The following is a 19,919-nucleotide window of genomic DNA, read 5'->3' as shown; positions in this document are numbered from 1 at the left end:
TCTCTAGGACCATCCTCAAATTCTTCACAGCTTGATAGAAATTTCTGGAGTATAAACTCCAGTGACATAGCCTTAGGCAGCCCAAAGTCTCCTTGCCACCACAGTTCAGCAACAGAATTGAATTTCAATGAAATTGCTGTCTTATATTGTTTTCTATTGTGTGTGTGTGTGTGACAATGAATTATAAGCCTCTCTACTATGTCTTCTCCATGGGGTGTTGCACAGTGTTAATCACAATGTAGGTACTCGATTCTTATTGACTTAACTGGATGTAACAGGAGAATTAATTCCCATTTTCTACATGAGAACAGGGATTGTGTTGAGGGTTTTTTTTTCTGTGTTCTGAAAAGCATTAATTGTAAAGACCATCTGTAATTAGCAGGTAGTTTAGGGAGGAGAAATTGCAACTGTGTGCACTTGACCTGTAGACCTAAACTTAATTAACAGGCTTACCTTGTATTGAATGAGTCTCAGACAGGACTCCCTGGCATAAAATTAGGAATGCTATGTTTTTCCTTGTTTTCTTTTGAATACTATCAAAATTATGATAATGAAATTATTTTGGTATTTTGCTAATGGTAAATAATAATGATGATAATCATAATAAAGCCAAAAATTCCATTTATGATGCCTCACAAATCCTGTTTGTCATTCTGAATCCCAAATCCTCTGGAGAGAGTCACAAATCCAGATAATGATCTTGAGTATTACATTGTTCATTTGGATCTCTGATTTAGCTAAGCTGACAGATGTTGGGGTAAAAAACATGTCTAGCCTGAAAACTCTCTAGTGGCTACCCAGCTGTGGCTGCTAAGGAGAGCAAACTTCTCTACCAGAGATTCACATTCATTTGCATTCAGAATTTAACATCCAGATTTTCCTTGTTCTATTGATGCATGGAGGAACACAGGGATGTTCAAAATGACATCACCCTAGTTCTTCCCTGGCCAGGATATTAACTAAAATGATTGTTTACTTCATTTACCAATAGATCACAGATATAAATATATATACAAAGATTTACAGGCAAAAGAGCCAATCCTCTTCCCACCTCCACTTCCATCATTTTGCAGTAAAGGGAACTGAGGACCCAGGAATCCAAGATCACAGAGTTAGTACCAGTTACAGAGCTTACATACTGAACCAAATATTATGGTTGGAAGAAACCTTACAGATCATCTAGTTCAACTTCCTCATTTTATAGATGAGTAAACTGAGATTAAGTCAAATTGGGTAGCTAAGTGGGGCAGTGGATAGCATGCTGGACTTGGAGTACGAAGCTGTGTGACCTTGGGCAAGTCATTTAAAACTGTTTGCCTCAAAAAAAAAAAAAAGGAAAGGAAAGGAAAGGAAAGGAAAGATACTAAGTCTTTTGTCTACTGTCCAAAAGTGCCAGAGCTGGCCCTCTAATTTCAAAGTCAGGACTTTCTTCATCTCTCATGCCAAATCCATTATTTTACCTTGTACCAGATTATAAAAGTTCTTCATTATACCATTATCCTTCATGCCTAAGTGAGATCCTAAATTTTGTTAAACACAATAGTTAATGGAGGAGATATTTAACTCACTTTTCTCTTGACTCAAGTTTTCCTACTATCATCTTGCCCCATAGAATCCACCAAAAGAAACAGAAGAAGGAATATGGCAACTAGACAGCACTGTAGCTAGAGGGCTTGGTCTGGAGTCAAGAAGAAATGAGTTCAAATCTAACTTCAGACATTTATTAGCTATGTGAACCTCAGCATGACATTTAACCTCTATTGCTTCAGTTTGTAAAGTGGGGATAATAATACCATCTAACTCCCATGCTTGTTGTGAGAATCAAAAAAGATGATTGTAAAAAGCTTTGCACAATGAATGGTGCATGTAGTACTATATGTAGTACTATATTAGCTAATATTTCGTAGCTATATTAATACTCCACTCTTGATAAATAAGAGAACTTATTGCATGACCTCCTGAAAGTCACTTGCTCTCTCTAGACAAGTATCCCTCTCAGAAAGTGAGAGGAGTACTTTGACCTCAAGGTAGGAAATTATGTCAACATAATACAGTCCTTTTATCATTATCAACAGATATTTAGTAGAAGGTCAAAGTTGCACCTCACTCTGTAGAGGTCAGTAATTAAGACCAAGGCACGATAAAAAGACAAAGTTAAACAAGGAAATGAGGGTGAATTTTAGAAATCCACAGCACAAAGCTTATAGCCCCTATGAGGTTATAATGTTTTCCAAGAAACAGATGCTTTCCTGTAACATGGAATATATGAATTGGGACTTCGAGCACTAATGTTTAACACAGTGAAAGTTAGCAATTAAGAAATTGAGGAGAGCCTTGTAAAGGCAGACACATACAATACAGCTGAACTAATTAGTAAAGAGAAAAAAATATATTGATCATTCATTTATTGTTTAAAATAAAGAGTTAGTGAAAGAAGGGTTAGGAAAGGGACCCTTATTCACTGCCTAACTTATAATTTTGACATTCCCCCCAAAAAATCAGAAATTAGGCTGATTAAAAAACAAAAATTTAATCAACAGGATGCAACTAATTTGCTGAGTAGACTAGTGATACGGAAGATACTCTAGTAGATGGTAGGATGGATAGGAAGCCTTTGGTCCACAGTCCTCTGGTCATGACTGCTTAGATTTGGATATTTCATTTTTTTCTTTTTACTTTTTTGTAAAGACTCTCAAAGACTGCTTTGGTGCTATCTATGATCTTAATATCTTAAAGAGCCAATTACAATTACTTCATGTCAATGACACTATCATTGACCTTCCACTTCAGTTCTACTCCAATGTGTCATCATGGTGTAGAAGTGATCCTGATTCTTGAAGGTTATGCCAATAAAACACAAGGTCTGGCAGACCTTTGCAACCTATAAAGGCTTTGATAACAACCTGCAATAGATTGTCTATCATTCAAAGACTCAGATAACTTCAGCATGGCATATCGCCAGATATTAGTCCACAGGTGATAAACGTGTGGTGCATGACAGCTTGAAAAACCTACTTTAGTGCAGAGTTTGTGATCTGGGGCTGTGAAGTCAGTCACCACACCCAAAAAATCATGGCACTTTTATAGTTAGTGGTAGTCTCTCGGTTACTGAGAATGACGATTGTCTTTGTGCATTATCATCTATTGATGTACCCTCATGTGGCTTTGGAGTCCAAAGGCTGAGGCGCACAGTTTGTGGCACATGGGGCCTGGGACGCCAGTTGTTACGGGAGGGGCGGGTGTGGCCTGGTGTCGGCGTTCACGCGCGGCAAGACGTCGACGTCGCTCATCTTCAAAGGTGGTGGCGGCATGGTGAATGTGGGTTCGCCAGCTGCTTCTGTCAGAGGCAGCGAGTTCTAGTTGCTTTGGTGTAATGCCAGCCCACTTCAAGTTGGACTTTAGCTGATCCTTGAATCTTTTCTTTGGTCGGCCTTGTTTCCTGAGTCCAGCTGACAGTTCACCATAGAATACCTGTCTTGGTATTCGCTGTGGGTCCATGCGGATGACGTGTCCAGACCATCGTAGCTGGGTTTGGAGGACCAGGACTTCGATGCTGGTGGAGTTGGCTCTGTCGAGGACTTCCTGGTTGGTGATTCGGTCCTGCCATCGGATCCTCATGATTGACCGGAGAGAGTGTTGGTGGAATTGCTCCAGCTGTTTCATGTGCTTCCAGTACAGTGTCCATGTCTCACAACCGTACAGGAGCGAGCTGAGGACCTCTGCATTATACACTTTGAGCTTTGTCGCAGTGCTTACACCGCTGTGTTGGAGGACTTTGGAGCGTAGCCACCCGAGTACCTGGCTGGCCTTTTGGATCCTGGCATTGATCTCGTGGTCTAGGGACCCGTCGTTGGCGATGGTGCTGCCCAGGTACCTGAAAGTGTTGACGTTAGAAAGCTGCGTGCCGTCGATTGTAATGCACGGCTGATTAGTTGGCCTTCCTGGTGCAGGTTGGAACAGCACCTCTGTTTTGCTGAGGCTGATAGTCAGGTCAAACAGTTTTGTTGCAGTGGAGAACCTGTCCACAATGGTTTGGAGATGATTTTCTTGGTGGACCATGAGAGCACAGTCATCTGCGAAGAGAGCTTCCAGGATGAGTCTCTCTGTTGTCTATGATTTTGCAGTCAGGCAGCGAAGGTCAAATAGTGAGCCATCCAGTCGGTATTTGATGTAGACGCCCAGGTCTAGATCCATCACAGCATGTCGTAATACTTGGGTGAAGGATAGGTTGAATAGTACCAGAGCAAGGACACAGCCTTGTTTCACGCCATTGGAGATGTTGAAGCGATCAGAAGTCTCTCCACCAGATGGGACTTCCCCTGTCATGTCGACATGAAAGAGCTGGATCAGTTTGACAAATTTTGCTGGGCAACCGAGCTTGCTGAGGGTCACCCACAATGCGTCCCTGTTCACTGTGTCGAACGCCTTTGTCAGGTCTATGAAGACAATGTAGAGACTCAGGTTCTGCTCAAGGCATTTTTCCTGCATTTGCCTCACCGTGAAGACCATGTCGATGGTGCTGCGATCTGGTCGGAAGCCACATTGTGATTCAGGCAGGTTCTGCTCTGAAACAGATGACAGGAGTCTGTTGAGTATAACATGGGCGAGGATCTTTCCAGCAGTGGAGAGTAGTGAGATGCCTCTGTAGTTGTCACAGGCTGCTCGTGCACCTTTGTTCTTGTATAGGGCTACGATGGAGGCATCTCTGAGTTCTGGGAGCATGTCTTCCTCTTCCCATATGCTGGTCAGCACTATGTGGAATGCCTGAAGCGCCTTTCCCTTTAAGGCCTTGTACACCTCGGTTGGGATCCCGTCTTTACAGGGTGCCATGCCTGCACTCATTTGTTTAGTGGGTTTTTGGACTTCCTCTATTGAAGGAGGGACGTCAAGTTGATCAATGGTGTGGTTTTGGGTGATCTGGTCAAGGGCGCTTTGGTCGACTGAAGAGGGTCAGTTGAGAAGCTGACTGAAGTGTTCTTTCCACCTGTTGCTGATGCCTTTTTTATCTTTTATGAGAGTGTCACCTTCAGAGGATAGCAAGGGAGTGGCTGATACTTTTATAGTATCAGTCACATTACTAGCATTACTAGCATATTATAATAGCCATATCCCTCAAGACTTCAAAGCTCCATGACTTTCTTAGTGTCTTTCACAGAGTAAAACTCTTCGAGTCTTGGGATGACCAATGAGAATTTCTATAGCTAAAAACTTCATTAGCCTGAAACCATTGAGTCCCTCCAAACTGAGTTAGGCCAGTTTTTGGACAACAGATTTTGCATCTTTTAGCAGTTCCATTTTGCAAGTGTTTCCAGCTCGGAAAGACCTGCCAGAGTCTGAATTCTACTGGAATTCTTTTTGATAATCCAAGGTCACCTCCATGTTACAATAAGGCATCATCAAATAATTTTAATGAAAAAATTTAGAACTTCACCATTTCCATCCCATACTCACCAATGCATTTGCCCACCTACTATCTCCTTATAATTAAAAAAGGTCAGGCATTTATATATTCTTCCAAATTGTTATCATCTACTTGTTCAAATTTATCTAGTTTGATATTGTCAGTCAATTTGTCAATTAGCATTTCTTAAGCAAAGACTATGTGCTAAGTGTTGGAAATATAAATATCAGTGTAAAGAACAGACTCTTCCCTCAAGCAGCTCACATTCTAAACACATAAAAGGAAACTTAAAGGGCTTGGGGAGGGGAGGGGGGTTAAGCTTCGGGGGGTGCACGTTGTAGATATGGAAGTGCATCCTGGAGAGAAATGAGACATGGCTAGCCTAGATATCCTTAAATGGAGGTCCTGGCAGAAGTCATCGCATCAGAGAAAAGAACAGAGGTTAATTCCAATGGGTGAATTCCAGGGCTAGAATGAACTTCAGGATAAAGATAAGGGCTTAGTAGAGGAGGTGTAGAGCTCAGCCTGAAGAGGAATGAGACAGAACTGGCATGGGAGGAGTCACTCAATCAGAGAAGACCTAGAGCTTACATTTTAGGGTTTAAGTCAATAAAAAAATTATGGCAACCTTAGTTATAGACCATGACATGGAAAAGCATTGGATAGCTCATAGAGCAGAGAAGGGAAGTCTTTAGAGGGCAAACATGATTCTGAATATGAGCCATTTCCCACAAGTATTGATAATATACAGAAAATTAAAAAGTCATGCAGGCTTCACAAATGGTCAGCCACAGACCTTGAGGGTAGTTTGTTTATTCCAGAGTCATCCCAGTCCACCAGTTTGTTGTTAGCCTCAAAATATGAGACAGGAGAGACTCTATTGGTCATTTCACTGGCCTTATACAGAGTGGACCAGAGGAAAGCAAAGAAATGGATTGGAGAGAGAGGAGATAACTGAAATGGAGCCTAATGCATAAGTGGAATTACTCATATCAAGAAAAAGAAAATGCAATCCCACTTATCATCACAATACAAAATAGTGATGGGGAGCAAATATTGTTCTAAGACCTTCTTTCTCAGAAAGAATGTCAGGGATCTTTATGTAAGATTGATAGCTGCGATATGATAGGCTGGTAAGCAATCAGGTCATCCTGATCAGCATCAACCAGTTTAGTCCTCCACACACATCTTTTTTGGTGATCCTGCCTACTCTTCCATGAGGGCATGATTTTTTTTCTCTAACTACTCCCTAATACCATATATTATTATATTGTATGTTACCCTACACATATTAAATATTTACTATATATAATATAGATTTATATGTATTATAAGTTTATTGTTTATTCTTATAAGTTTACTGTATTGTATTAATACCACATTATATATCTAATACATAGGAACACATAGAAAACATATAATACATATAAAGTTCACATACTACATAGAATGTACTATATGTAGCATAAATATACTATGTATAACATATATATCATGTACATATAATTCATACAAATGTTATCTGTGTACATGTACTTATCTGTATTCATTGAGGGCAGAGACTCTTTCTTTTGTCTTTGTTTCCCAGAGGCTATCCTAGTTCTTGACACTCTAGGATGAGTTTATTGAATGCATATTAACAAGACCTGCCAAGTGATAGGAGAGTCAAGTGATTTTTCCTGGCTCTTTAACTAGATTGTAAGCTCTTTGAGGACAGAAACCATGTTCATAGAACCAGGACTTGGCACAAGAGGTGTAAAGCATGACTTCAGGGTTCCATTAATGTTGCTTTTTTTTCTTTCTTTTATTTTAATGACAAATATCTACATGAGTTTTCCAAAGTTATATGATTCATGTTGTCTTTCTCCCTTCTTCCCTCCCCCTTCCTGGAGTCGACAAGCAATTCAGTCTGGGTTATATGCATCATTAATGTTACTTTCGAGGGTCTTTATCTTCTAGCTGACTTGTATTTGTTCATCTACAGGGAAGGACTTCAGGTTAGAGTTAGTGGAGCTCCTAACACATGCTTATCCTTGTTAGAATGATTGAAGAGAACAAGAGCAAAATGGAGGTCAATTTTCTAGGAATGTGTTTCAGCACCTTTCATGAGCAAAACAACCTAACTTTTTTACAAGTTTAATTTGCAACACATATTAATAGCTTCGTCTATGTAAAAGTCTGAGCTAATCCCAGCCATGAAATATAGAAGAAGATATAATGGTCTCCTTCCTACCTTCCTCCTCTTAGTTTCTCAGCCTTCCTTCCATATTCAGCTCCAATCCCACCTTCTCCAAGATGCCTTTCCCAGTCCCCCACCTTCTAATGCTTTACCTTCTGTGATTACTATCTATCCACTCTATTTATATTGCATCTGTCTAGTTTTTTTTTAGTGAGATGAGGGTTTCCTGAAGGCCAGGACAGTTTTTGCTTTTATTTTTTTTTATTTCCAGGGCTTAGCACAATATCTGGCACAAAATAATCTCATAAGAAGTGCTGTTTGACAAAGTTAGGCTTTTTAAGAATTATTTCATATAAATAAGCATGACAACAATAATTTATAAGACTATAAATTAGGGGCAGCTAGGTGGCACAGTGGATAGAGTGCTAGACATGGAGTCAGGAAGATTCATCTTTCTGAGCCCAAATCTAGCCTCAGACACTGTGTGACCCTAATCAAGTCACTGTACCCTGTTGCTTCAGTTTCCTCATCTGTCAAATAAGCTAGAGGAGGAAATGGCCAACCACTCCAGTATCTTTGCCAAGAAAACTCCAAATGGGGTCATAAAGAGTCAGACATGACTGAACACAACTGAACAAGAAAAGGCTCTGTCCTATCTAGAACCTGAAAGACCTTCCCCAGCACCTATCACTAGTACTCTGTCCATTGTAAGTTCTCAAGAAATATTGTTGAATTTAATTATGTGATCATAAGAATTAGGGCAGGAAAAAGCCACTAATCCAACTCCTTCATTTTATATAGGAAAAATTGAAGCCTGGATAAGTTAAAAGACTTGCCATACTGGTACTAAGTAGCAAAATAGGATTAGAACTAAGTAGTTGGAGGGACACTAATTCATTGCTGGTGGAGTTGTGAATTGATCCAACCATTCTGGAGGGCAATTTGGAACTATGCCCAAAGGGTGATAAAAGACTGTCTGCCCTTTGATCCAGCCATAGCACTGCTGGGTTTGTACCCCAAAGAGATAATAGGGAAAAAGACTTGTACAAGAATATTCATAGCTGTGCTCTTTGTGGTGGCCAAAAATTGGAAAATGAGGGGATGCCCTTCAATTGGGGAATGGCTGAACAAATTGTGGCATATGTTGGTGATGGAATACTATTGCGCTAAAAGGAATAATAAAGTGGAGGAATTCCATGGAGACTGGAACAACCTCCAGGAAGTGATGCAGAGCAAAAGGAGCAGAACCAGGAAATCATTATACACAGAGACTGATACACTGTGGTACAGTCAAAAGTAATGACTTCTCCATTAGGGACAATGCAGTGTCCCGCAACAATCTGCAGGGATTTAAAAAACACTATCCACAAGCAGAGGATAAACTGTGGGAGTAAAAACACCGAAGAAAAGCAACTGCTTGACTACAGGGGTGGAGGGGATATGACTGAGGAGAGACCCTAAATGAACACTCTAGAGCAAATACCAACAACACGGAAATGGGTTCGAGTCAAGAACACATGTGATACCCAGTGGAATCATGCACCGGCTATGGGAGAGGTGGGGGGGGAGGGAGGAAAAGAAAATTATTTTTGTTTCCAATGAATAATGTTTGGAAATGACCAAATAAAATAATGTTTAAAAAAAAAAAGAACTAAGTAGTTGGACTTCAAATCCAGAGTACTTTATATGCACTATGATGAAATTGAATGTCCTGTTCTTCTTTGCATCCCTAGAGCCTAAAATGGTGACTTCCCAAAGCAGAGATACAATAGTGATTTGTTAATATTGTATTATTGTTTTTCATTATTTTTGTATCATTAAAAATTATAACATCAATAACTATGATGCACCTTGAATCTAGCACTTTGTAAAGTACTTTACATATATTATTCCATTTGATACTCTTGACAACCTGGTCTGTAAGCAGTTGAAGTATAATGATCCCCATTTTCAGATGGAATGAAAGCTCATAGAAATTACACAGGTTACAGAGCTAATAAAGGCAAAGAGGAGACCTAATCCTTGACCTTCTGAATATTAGTCTAGGGCTCTTTTCACTTCATAATGGTTGTTTCCAAATATTTGAATGCAATAAGAACAATAATTATGGTGATGCTGATGTTAGCAGCAAAACAGAAGAGCTCGTCCCAAATGCTCCTCTACTCAAGGCTCTAAGGACATTTATTTCATTCCATCTAGGATTTCCAAGAGTCAGAGTGTACCTGTACCCAGGGATCTAGGTAAGCTTTGCTGGGCTTGGTTGGAAAGCTATGTGAGAATAAAGTCAAAGGAAAGGATTCTCGTTGACAATTTAGTTATCAGTTAAAAGACCATCTACCATAGAAAGAAAGTAGGAAACATTGCCGGAGATAGTGCAATGCCATTTATTGAGGGGCAAACGACCTTAATTCCAGTAAAATGGAAGTAAAAATAAAAAAGCAAGTTTACAGCAACCAGCTCTCAGCTGGCAATCAGTGGGTATAGAGGAAAATGAATCCAGCCTTTTGTTGGATTAACTGCTGGCCTTGTAAAACGGAAGCTGCTGGGAGACGGTGCCAAGTTTAGGGCTCGCTAAATCAGGTGGAAAGTTCCGGTGCTAAAACATACTCCCAGACATTGGCTCCCTGAGACAGCAAGACAAATGGGAGCTGCTGGCCCAGCCATACTTGGTGGAGAACAGCTCAGCCAGGGACACAGGCTGGCTCAACTCCTGCCATACCTCAAGCAGCTTTGAACTTTTTTTCGACTGAACTAAATCCTCCAAGCTTCATTAAATCACGCTTTAGGACCACATTGTAGGTCCATCGCTGTTCCCAGTGTTGTACGTCAAACCTGTCTCCTCGCCGTCTCGGGTAATAAAATGTTTTATGATTTTGCTGGATGATTGCTCTGCGTCGTTTTTATTTTCAAAATGGCACATAATAAATACCCCCATGGAGAAAAGCCTGATTTGATGGAAGACATGGAACTGGGGAGAGCCAAAAGCAATCAAGCTCACACGGGAATGACAGCACAGCTGGTCAGGGTTCTGGAGTCACCCAGTTAACAAATGTTTCTTCAGTCATTCAGGAAAACAAAACCAGTAGGATAAGTCGGTTTGACCTAAATAGGTAGACTACCACTTGGTCGATTCAACTAATTTGCTTGAACCTGTAGTTAATCCTGTTCGTCTCATAAAAATCTGACCGATCACAAATTTGGCCAAAGAAACAAACAGATGTGGCAGATATTTATATGTTACTACAAAAAGAAAAAAATGGATGCCTACCAATGTTCATTACAGGAGCAATTAACAAATATATTATCTCTTTTTCACCATATTCATAAGTCTCAAAGCCTAACTCAATAATGCCCAAATCTACGTTTACTACTTAGGCTTTCCCACACCCCTCAAAAATACAAATAACTGTCAAAAAGGCCAAAGGTTGTATAAGAAACTCATCAAACAACTTAGCTTGTTTAAATAGCATAAGTGATGGAGCAAAGGCAGATTAACAGAGAATAAATGCCAGGAAGTGTTTAACCCAAATGGATAGAAAACCAGGAACAAATTATGGATGTTATGAAAAAGGATGAATATCTTGGCAACATTTCAACAATTAGTTTTCCAATAGTGAAATGTGTTGCCTAATTAGGTAAGAAGATCCTCTTTACTGGACCTCTTCAAACAACAACTGGATAACTACCTGTTGGATATTTTGACTAGAGAATTCACATTGAGTGTTTAGTGAACTAATTTGCCTGTAAGGTCTCTTCCAACTCTGAGATTCTGTAATTGTGTGACTTACTCAGGCAATAACAATTTTTAAAGTGCCTACTATGTGCAAAATTAGCACAAGGGAAGTTGGAATATGACTACATGGTCCTTCCAACCACTTACAATCTAACAGTTTAAACTACCTTGTGTTTATTCATTTTAATAATAGTGATTATTAAGTTTTAATGGATGTATGATCTAATCAAAAAAGCTACCCTTTCCACTAGTGAAGACTGAAACCTATCCTCAGCTTCCCCTTCTGTGTGATTCTTATCCAAGAATTATTTACCTCTCTGTAGGTCTTTGAAGAACTAGTGTATCATTTTACTTGCCAATTTAACATCTCTCCATCTTACTGCATGCCTAGCCCACTTCTTTTCCAATTATACATTTCTTGACGATTTCCCATATGCAACTTCTTCCATGTAAATTGTTTTTGGCAATATGCCAGTACCTATATATATACAAACCAGGGAGAAAATAGAATGACTACTTCAAGCACGAAATTCATAGTTCAATTCATGATGGAGTGAAAGAAAGCGTTGGCCCTGGACCTGGAAGACCTGAGTTTCAAGTCTTACCTCTGATGCTGACTGTCTTTGTAACCTTGGTCAAGCCTCTTAATCTCCAAAGACCTTCAGCTTCCTTATGTTTAAAATAAGGCAATAGATAATAGCCTCCAAGGTCCTAGCTCTATGTTCTTGTAACTTATGAATCTTTTACCCTCTAAATCCTCAGTTATAATCATATTCCTTATTACATGAATTTAGATATACATGTATAATACTATAACTAATAGATATCTGAGACTATATGATGAGGCTTAAGTGGGAACTAGTTCTGTGTGTCTTAATACTATTATTAAATATATAATACTATTAAATACATATTGCTTACATAAATAAAATAATACTATTAAAAACAAAAGAATGTCATGATTTTTTTAAATTAAGGTCATCTTTAGCCTTGTTTCTTTTCTTTTTCCTTTCATTTTTTTCAAGCTTTTAAGGCAATAATAACTTTTCATCTATGGAGGCCCCTCTATCACATCTGATATTTTAAGAAATGATTGGAGTTTAATTATGTAGCAGTGCACCCTTAGCTATGGGCAAGGGAAACTGTTGGTATGTACAGATTGTCTTAGAAGAGAGTATGCTTAGTCTTGAGCATGCTCAGTATTGCACATGGCTGGGAAAGCCTCTGACCCTTGACCCCAGCTTCCCTCAGGTTAGGCGGGAACACAGATTTCTTTGTGCTCACCTGGTTAAGAGAAACCACACCTATACCTTGTCATTAACCAATGAGAATCATCCCTATGTACAGTGTATATTTGCATATCAAAGACTATTTAGCCCAGCAAGCTCTGCCTCTCTCTCTCTCTATCTCTCTTTCAGGCTAGCTGATGGCTGTCCTGGCAGGAGCTTGGCCTCTGGCCAAGCTCCATCTTTAAACTTTCTCTATCTCTCTTTCATCTCTCCGACCTGTCTGGTATTAAATGTGGATCTCTGGACTGGTAAAAGCCTTTGGAGTGGTCCTTTGATCAAAGCTTGGCTGTGGCTTATGGAAAATTAATAAAGACTCATTCCTGCCACCTCATATCTCTAATTTGACTCCGTCATCCCCCTCATGGTATCTAAAACTTCTATCCTGTCTCTATCTTCCTACCTTAAAGCTTCTCTCCCCTCTGAGGAAGCTTTATATTAGAAGATAATTTATCAGCATGCTAATTGTTCTTTAGTAGGACACTAGTCAGTGTTTAGTCTTGCACAGTGATGAATACATGGAACTTTGCTTTGTCTTTGTCATATCATTTAAACTAAAGCAAATTGCTTTATTTTTCCAAAGATTAGATCTTGATGTGAGATGCCATTTTCTTTTTTGAAAGCACATATATATCTCAACTATATGACAGAAGCCAAATAATCCTGCCCACAAGCTTATAAAAGCTATACAAACAATAATCACTGGATGCTACCAGACCCACATAACAAAGTATTTCCTAATCAATAATCCTCAAGGAAAAAAACATTTCTGTTCAACAAACTCTCATTTAGTATTACCTGGGCCCTAGGAACTCAATAGAGAAAAAATTAGAGATTGCCCCTATTCCTGAGTTTAGAATAAAGTAAATTGGTACACACAAATAACTATAATATAAATTAATGGGACATTGGAGGAAAGGTCAAGCCCAGGGGTATAAAATCATTAAGAGAGGGATCACTTCTAACTGGAAAGATTTCAGAAAAATTAAATAATACTGCATTCAGAACCCAAAAGACCTGAGTTCAAATCCAATTTCTATTGCTCACTACTATGCGAATTTGAGCAAATTGTTTAACATGTCTGGGGCATTGTTTGTCCATAAATCTCTATGGTCAAAATACATGCTCCTGTGAGTATGGCATGCAGACTTAAAGGAAAGAAACCCCAGGACAAGTTCATTCCAGACTTGGAGGACAGCATATATGCATACATGGAAAAGAGAAAGGGCAGAATGAGGTTAAGAACTGAAAAGACATTTCATTTGGACTAGATTATATAGTTCATAAATAGGAAGAATGAGAGAAAGCTGGAAAGATAATTTTGAGTCAGATTATGGAAGGCTTTGAATTTCAATTTAAAAGTCTGTTCTTTGTTTGGTATCAAAAAAATTACTGAAGATTTTTGAACAGGTGTATAAGATGGCCATATCTATGTATTAGGAAGATTCTACTGAAAATTGTGTGAAGGATGGATTGGATGGTGGAAGGCTTCTTGGCTAATAACCAGCAGATTACTTATCTAATACTTCCTTCTTCACACTGGGAGAGAAAATGGGAATGTCATCTAAATAGGGCACAATGTGTTGGTCAAGAAGATCTGCCAACACCTAATTAATCAAGTGCTGGAAAGTATATTAGCCAATTCAAAGGGCATAACCAAATATACACAATGTCCAAGATTGTGGCTTTTGTTCATCACCAGCCATAAATCTTCACCTACATATAATGCCAGCTTGATGTTGATCCATGCTTTCTGAATTCTAGCCAAACTATCTGAGGTCAAAGGATGATGGTTACAGATCATGATCACAGTCAAAAACCTTGGCAGTTAATGAAAAAGGGCAAGTTGGCTCCTTTCTTAAAAGAAAAAAAAAGAAGGAAGGAGAGTGAGAAAAAACATAATAAAAAAAGAATGTGACTTTAATATGGATGATAAGACCTAAAATGCCATACAAGATAGATCTATTTATCACTCTTCCAATGGGGCATGTCAAATGCCTATTCCTCACTCTGAATTTGGCTCATTCCTCCAACCTGCTCCCATTAGCAGGTCTAAATTCCCAGAGATAAACCATCACCTTACAGTCAAAGAAAGCTCTCTCTCAGGGTCATAGGGGTAACCCTATCCACCACTCTAATCCCTGAGCCCCTCCATAATATGTTTTATATCCATACAACAATGTCACAATAAGGACATTTTTAGATCTAAAAACATAACCATTTACTTCATAATAAAGCAAAAGAAATAATATATTATATATCAAAGCACACATATGAATCTAGATTGTATTCTCTCAGCAATACACTCAACAGATATGGCAGAGACTGAGGGCACACTTATAGAAACCTAGAAGTAAAAACACCTGATGGTAAAGAACTCATATGCTTAGGAGATAATTCACAACCCTGGACTTCAAGTTTCAATGTTATTGGTCTATTTGGGAACATCTGGCCCAAATAGAAACTACTTCTGCCTCCCTGATCACTGCTTGACTATTGAATTTTACAACTCTTGAGTTAAGTCAATTCTCTTCTCCTCTTTACTAGAATATAGACTTCACAAGTTTTTTCAATCACCCTTAAAAAGAGTGTTTAGAAAATATTAACTCCTCATGTGAATAGTAATTCTCCTTAAGCTAAAGAACTACAAAGCTCATCAAACTGACTCTCTCTAAGCTCTCTATGACCAACCCAGATAAGTCATTCATTCATTCAGATGCTTGTGTGTGTGTGTGTGTGTGTGTGTGTGTGTGTGTGTGTGTGTGTGTGTGTTCAGAGTAGGGTTCACAGGAATACAATGCTAGAAAATAAGGATACTAAAGAAGGTACCAAGCCCACATCCACTATTTCTTCTCAGTCCAGAAGTGGCAGAAGAGAGCAACCAGCCTTTATGAAAAGTCTCATCTTTCTCTGACTCTAGGGAATGCTGGAAGACAATAGTTACCACTTGAGTTTTTGGCCAATGAATTCAGTCTCTCAGAACTCTCTCCAATCAATAGCCACTCAAACTGAACCTTCTGTCTTCAGACTGCTTCTAACTGCTCTAGCTCTGAGGGAGCAGCTCTGAGGGAGCAGCTCTTCAGCCCTTTCTACTATATCTTCAATTTGTACTCAGTTTCTCTTATTCTCCTGCTGATATATAACTGCTGATAATGAGTTTATTGTAACTCTGCTCATTAAAAATCCTTTATGCAACAAATGGTTCTTTTTAATCATATCATGGTATGTAAGTGAGAGATTATATGATTTCTCATTTTCTTGGTTTTATTCACTTTAGTCATAAAAAATGTGCAAATTAGCTGACAATCCATCATGCTTTTCAGCTCTCAGGAGCTCACAGTGCAGTTATCTCTTTTGTACCCTTGAAACTGTTTTTACATGCAGAGTTCTTTAGTTTTTAAAAAATAGAAGACTCTCCTCTGCCTCTTTATAATTTTTAACTGTTCCCACAAAAGCAAGGTATCATTCTACCTTGCTGAAAAGTGCTCAAATTTTTACCACAGATCATTTGCTCTCTGAAACTATCCAAATGTCATCTGAAATCTGTTTCTTCATATACATATATTAGTAGTTTAAAACAATTTTCTTCTTCTATTCAAGTGAAGTATCTAAATGTTCATTCATAGAAGCAACAATATCATACATCTTTTGAAATTCAATATAAATCTCTTCCTTGACACAAAATACATTTCTTGTCCTTTTCATCATTGAATGCTTATAAAAAGGATCTTAGAGAGATAGTATACGTGCACATACTTAGAAAGATAGTATAGTTGGAATGAACTTGGTGATGACCAGAAAAATTGGATGAACTCTTTTCTAAATACTCTTATAAATATTGCCTCTTTCTAACCTGGAACTGGAACTGACAAATTTGTTGACACAGGGAAGAAACAACTGTCTCCTTTTGTTGTGTTCTTAAAATCATAATTGTGTTTTGCATTGTGTTTGCAACGAGGGTAGCTTAACATCACAAATATTTCACCCTAAATTCTCTCAATATTTGGCACTGCTCTTTTAGTAAGAGAATTATCCAGAGATTCCTCTTAATTTTCCTTTCACAAAAGCCAAAAGTCTCTATCTGTTTGCAAAAGTGTGAAGCTGTGTGCCAAATGTTTGAGTTTATTGTGCCTTTAAGATAGGAGACAACAAAATAGAAAAGCTCAAGAAAGTTGGAGCTACCATGATTTGCAGTACTGGAGGGATAGGCACAAAGATAGAAGTTAGCTTTATTACCCTTAGAAATTGCTCCCTAAAACTAAGATGACCACTCCTCAAACCCAGAACAGTCTTACTAGGCCTTTCAATGAGATAAGGGGAGGGGAAGAAGGAAGAACAGAATTCATAGTATCTGTACTGCTCAAGGCACTCTGTGACTGATAGAAATGATATCAGAGATACAGCTTGCATTGCCTCAGTAGGTCTTTATCCTCAGTCTTAAGACTCCTTGCCCATTGAAAGACAGAGTTGATCCACAGTATATAAGGTGCCCATCAAAAAGGGAAACCTCTCAAAAATGCCTTCATAGAGAAAACCTCTCAAAACAAAGACTCCCATAATCCTGATGATATCGTGATGTCTAAGCCTCAGAAGCTCACTTGAGTCTTAAACATTCTACAAATTACTTTTGTAATTGTAGATGACTGTCACAAGTATCTGCAGAAGCAGAAAGTGTATTATAACCCTGCAGTGAGGCAGTGATTCTATATGCTCCTCATCAGATGTGCAATGAAACCCTGCGTCTCCTGTTGGCCCCATCAATAAAGCTAAAACCAGACAAAAAGATCCAAAGAGAAGAGGCAGACAGGATAGAAATTCAGGCCAGTGTAGGCCTTTCAAAGAGTATTGGTTTAAGGTCAAAAAGTAGAAATGACAGAGGCGGGTGTTTCTCTCCAAGCCTGACCTACCTTAAACTACACTACATTGTTCCATTAAGTGATGAACAAGCCATGCAGAATGAGTAAAGTACTCTACAGCCAAGCAAATGAGAAGTCATGCCAGGAAAAAGAGAACAGGAATGGAGGGTGATGCCAGTGACAGATCTTTGAGGAAAAACCCAGTGTTGGGAACTAATTTCTGGTTTCTCCCAATTGACTTGATTACAACTCCCATGGATGCCATAAGTGGTAAAGTTAATGGAAAGATACTCAAGTTGAGAGTAGAAAATTTTGGGGATGGTTGGACAAATTCAACTTTTGGACACTTGCTATTCCCAATGGGAAAGGCTAAAATTAAACATCTGAATTGTGTTCAGGAGCTCCTAGGTTTAGTACATGCCTATAGAATAGTTATGAACTCTCTAGGTCAATGGGTACCACAGACAAATAGATAACTTGGTAGTTTTATGCTAATATTTCATTTTATTCCTTTTTTTATTTGTTTGGTCATGAGTCAAGATAGTGTATAGAATTCATCTAAGCTTTTATAGTAATCTCTATTATTCTACATTCACATGATGCACTGAATAGAAATGCAGTAGGGAAGGCAAAATCTCCTATTATATGGGGTTTAAGTTAATATTCTAATTAGATAAATCCACATTGACCAGAGTTCCTGGATGAATACAGTAAGCAGCTACTACTCCCAGAAGGGTAGAGTCAGAGGATAGAAGTATTAGTTCCCTGAAAATCATAGCAAGATTAGTTCTTCCAAAACATCCCTTGGTAGTTAGTAAATGAAGTAGCCAACTACTTGGATCATGATAAGATTACTTGGCTCTCAACACTTAAAAGATCTGGATAACTAGATAAAAGACCTTATAATGAGCACAATTACTAAATTCTTCTCTTCTTCCTCACAAAATTTCACTGAACAACCAATATAACTGGAACTTTGCCCTAGCTGTCATTATTAATGCTCTGACCATAGTACTACCATCTTGCTCTTGCCCTCAGTTCTGGCTACCTAGTTGGACTTGATCTGAACCTAGTATCACATTGCTACCCTTAAGGTGCCATGCTACCATACCCCTCTCCCACAATCTTCCCACAAAAACCTGGAGGATTCTGCATAACCCCAATGAACTAAATAACCCTGAAAAGTCACACCTTGTAGGAAGCCAAGGAGTAATGAAGAATAGGCATTGTGGGATAAGTAATGAAAAGATTCACCATTAGACAACTGAATAAATCCTCATAGCACTAGATATCTCCCAGTCATTATCCTTCTCTGCCATCACTTCATACTGAACCCTTTGGAATATTCTATTTTTGGGGAATGGTGTGGAGATGGTTGGATTTAGAATAGAACTTTAATAAGTATTTTAATTCTGCTACTTAGCATCTATATGGTCATAGACAAGTCACTTCACCTCTGAGGGTCTCAGTTTCCTCAAAAAGAAAATTAAGAAGTCAGACTAGATGTCATCCAACATCCCTGTCAACTCTAAGTATGTTTTGTTTGATACCAGAAATTTTCTTCTCAATCTTTCCACTTTTTGGATGCTTACTGAAATCTAGCTTTCTCCTAAAGAAACCCCATGTTGACACATCAACAAACATTTATTGAGCACTGACATATTGCAGACACTGTGATGAGCATTGAGTATATGAAGAAAGTCTGAAAGTCTCTGGCCCTAGGAAATTCACATTCTAATGAGAGAGACAATATGTAAATAGCTATGTACAAACAATAAATATGTGAAATAACATATATATTATGTGTATATAAAATCATAGAGGGAGGGCAATAGCATTAGGGAATAATGGGAAGGCAGAAATGAGGCAAGAGAGTATTCTGGTAATGAAGGATGGTCAATGACAATGTAGGGTTAAAAAGTGAACGACACTATACAAAGGAACAGCAAAGGAACCAGTAACACTGGATCATAGAATATTTTGAAAAGAGTAAAATGAAAAACTGTAAATGAAGGGAAAGGACATATTAAGAAGGCTTTAAGAGCCAAAAAGAGGATTTATCTCCAGTGCTGGATTGCTCCTATCTCATACAAAGGACTAGGAGTAAAATATGGCATACTCTTAGATCCTCACTTTGCCATCATTATTCAGCAGCCATCTCTCCTCCTTTAGAGTTTCATCTGTGCTGTCAAGTTGCTTCTTATCATCTATGGACTCCAAGCTCACTCTTCCTTCTTTTAAGTTCAGTGCCTATATCACTTAAAGCAAATTTATAATACAGATTTCAAACTGTATTATAAAGCACCAATTATCAAAACTATCTGGTACTGGCTAAGAAGTAGAAAAGTAAATCAGTGGAACAGAACAGACATTCAACAAAGAATAGTAAAAGATTATAGTAATCATGTGTTTGACAGAAGGAAAGATTCAAGCTTTGGGGATAAGAATTTAGTATTTGGTTAAA

This window comes from Monodelphis domestica, chromosome 8 (genome assembly GCF_027887165.1).
Source record: "Monodelphis domestica isolate mMonDom1 chromosome 8, mMonDom1.pri, whole genome shotgun sequence".
NCBI classification, from domain to species: Eukaryota; Metazoa; Chordata; class Mammalia; order Didelphimorphia; family Didelphidae; genus Monodelphis; species Monodelphis domestica.
Note: the sequence above shows the minus strand (reverse complement) of the source record.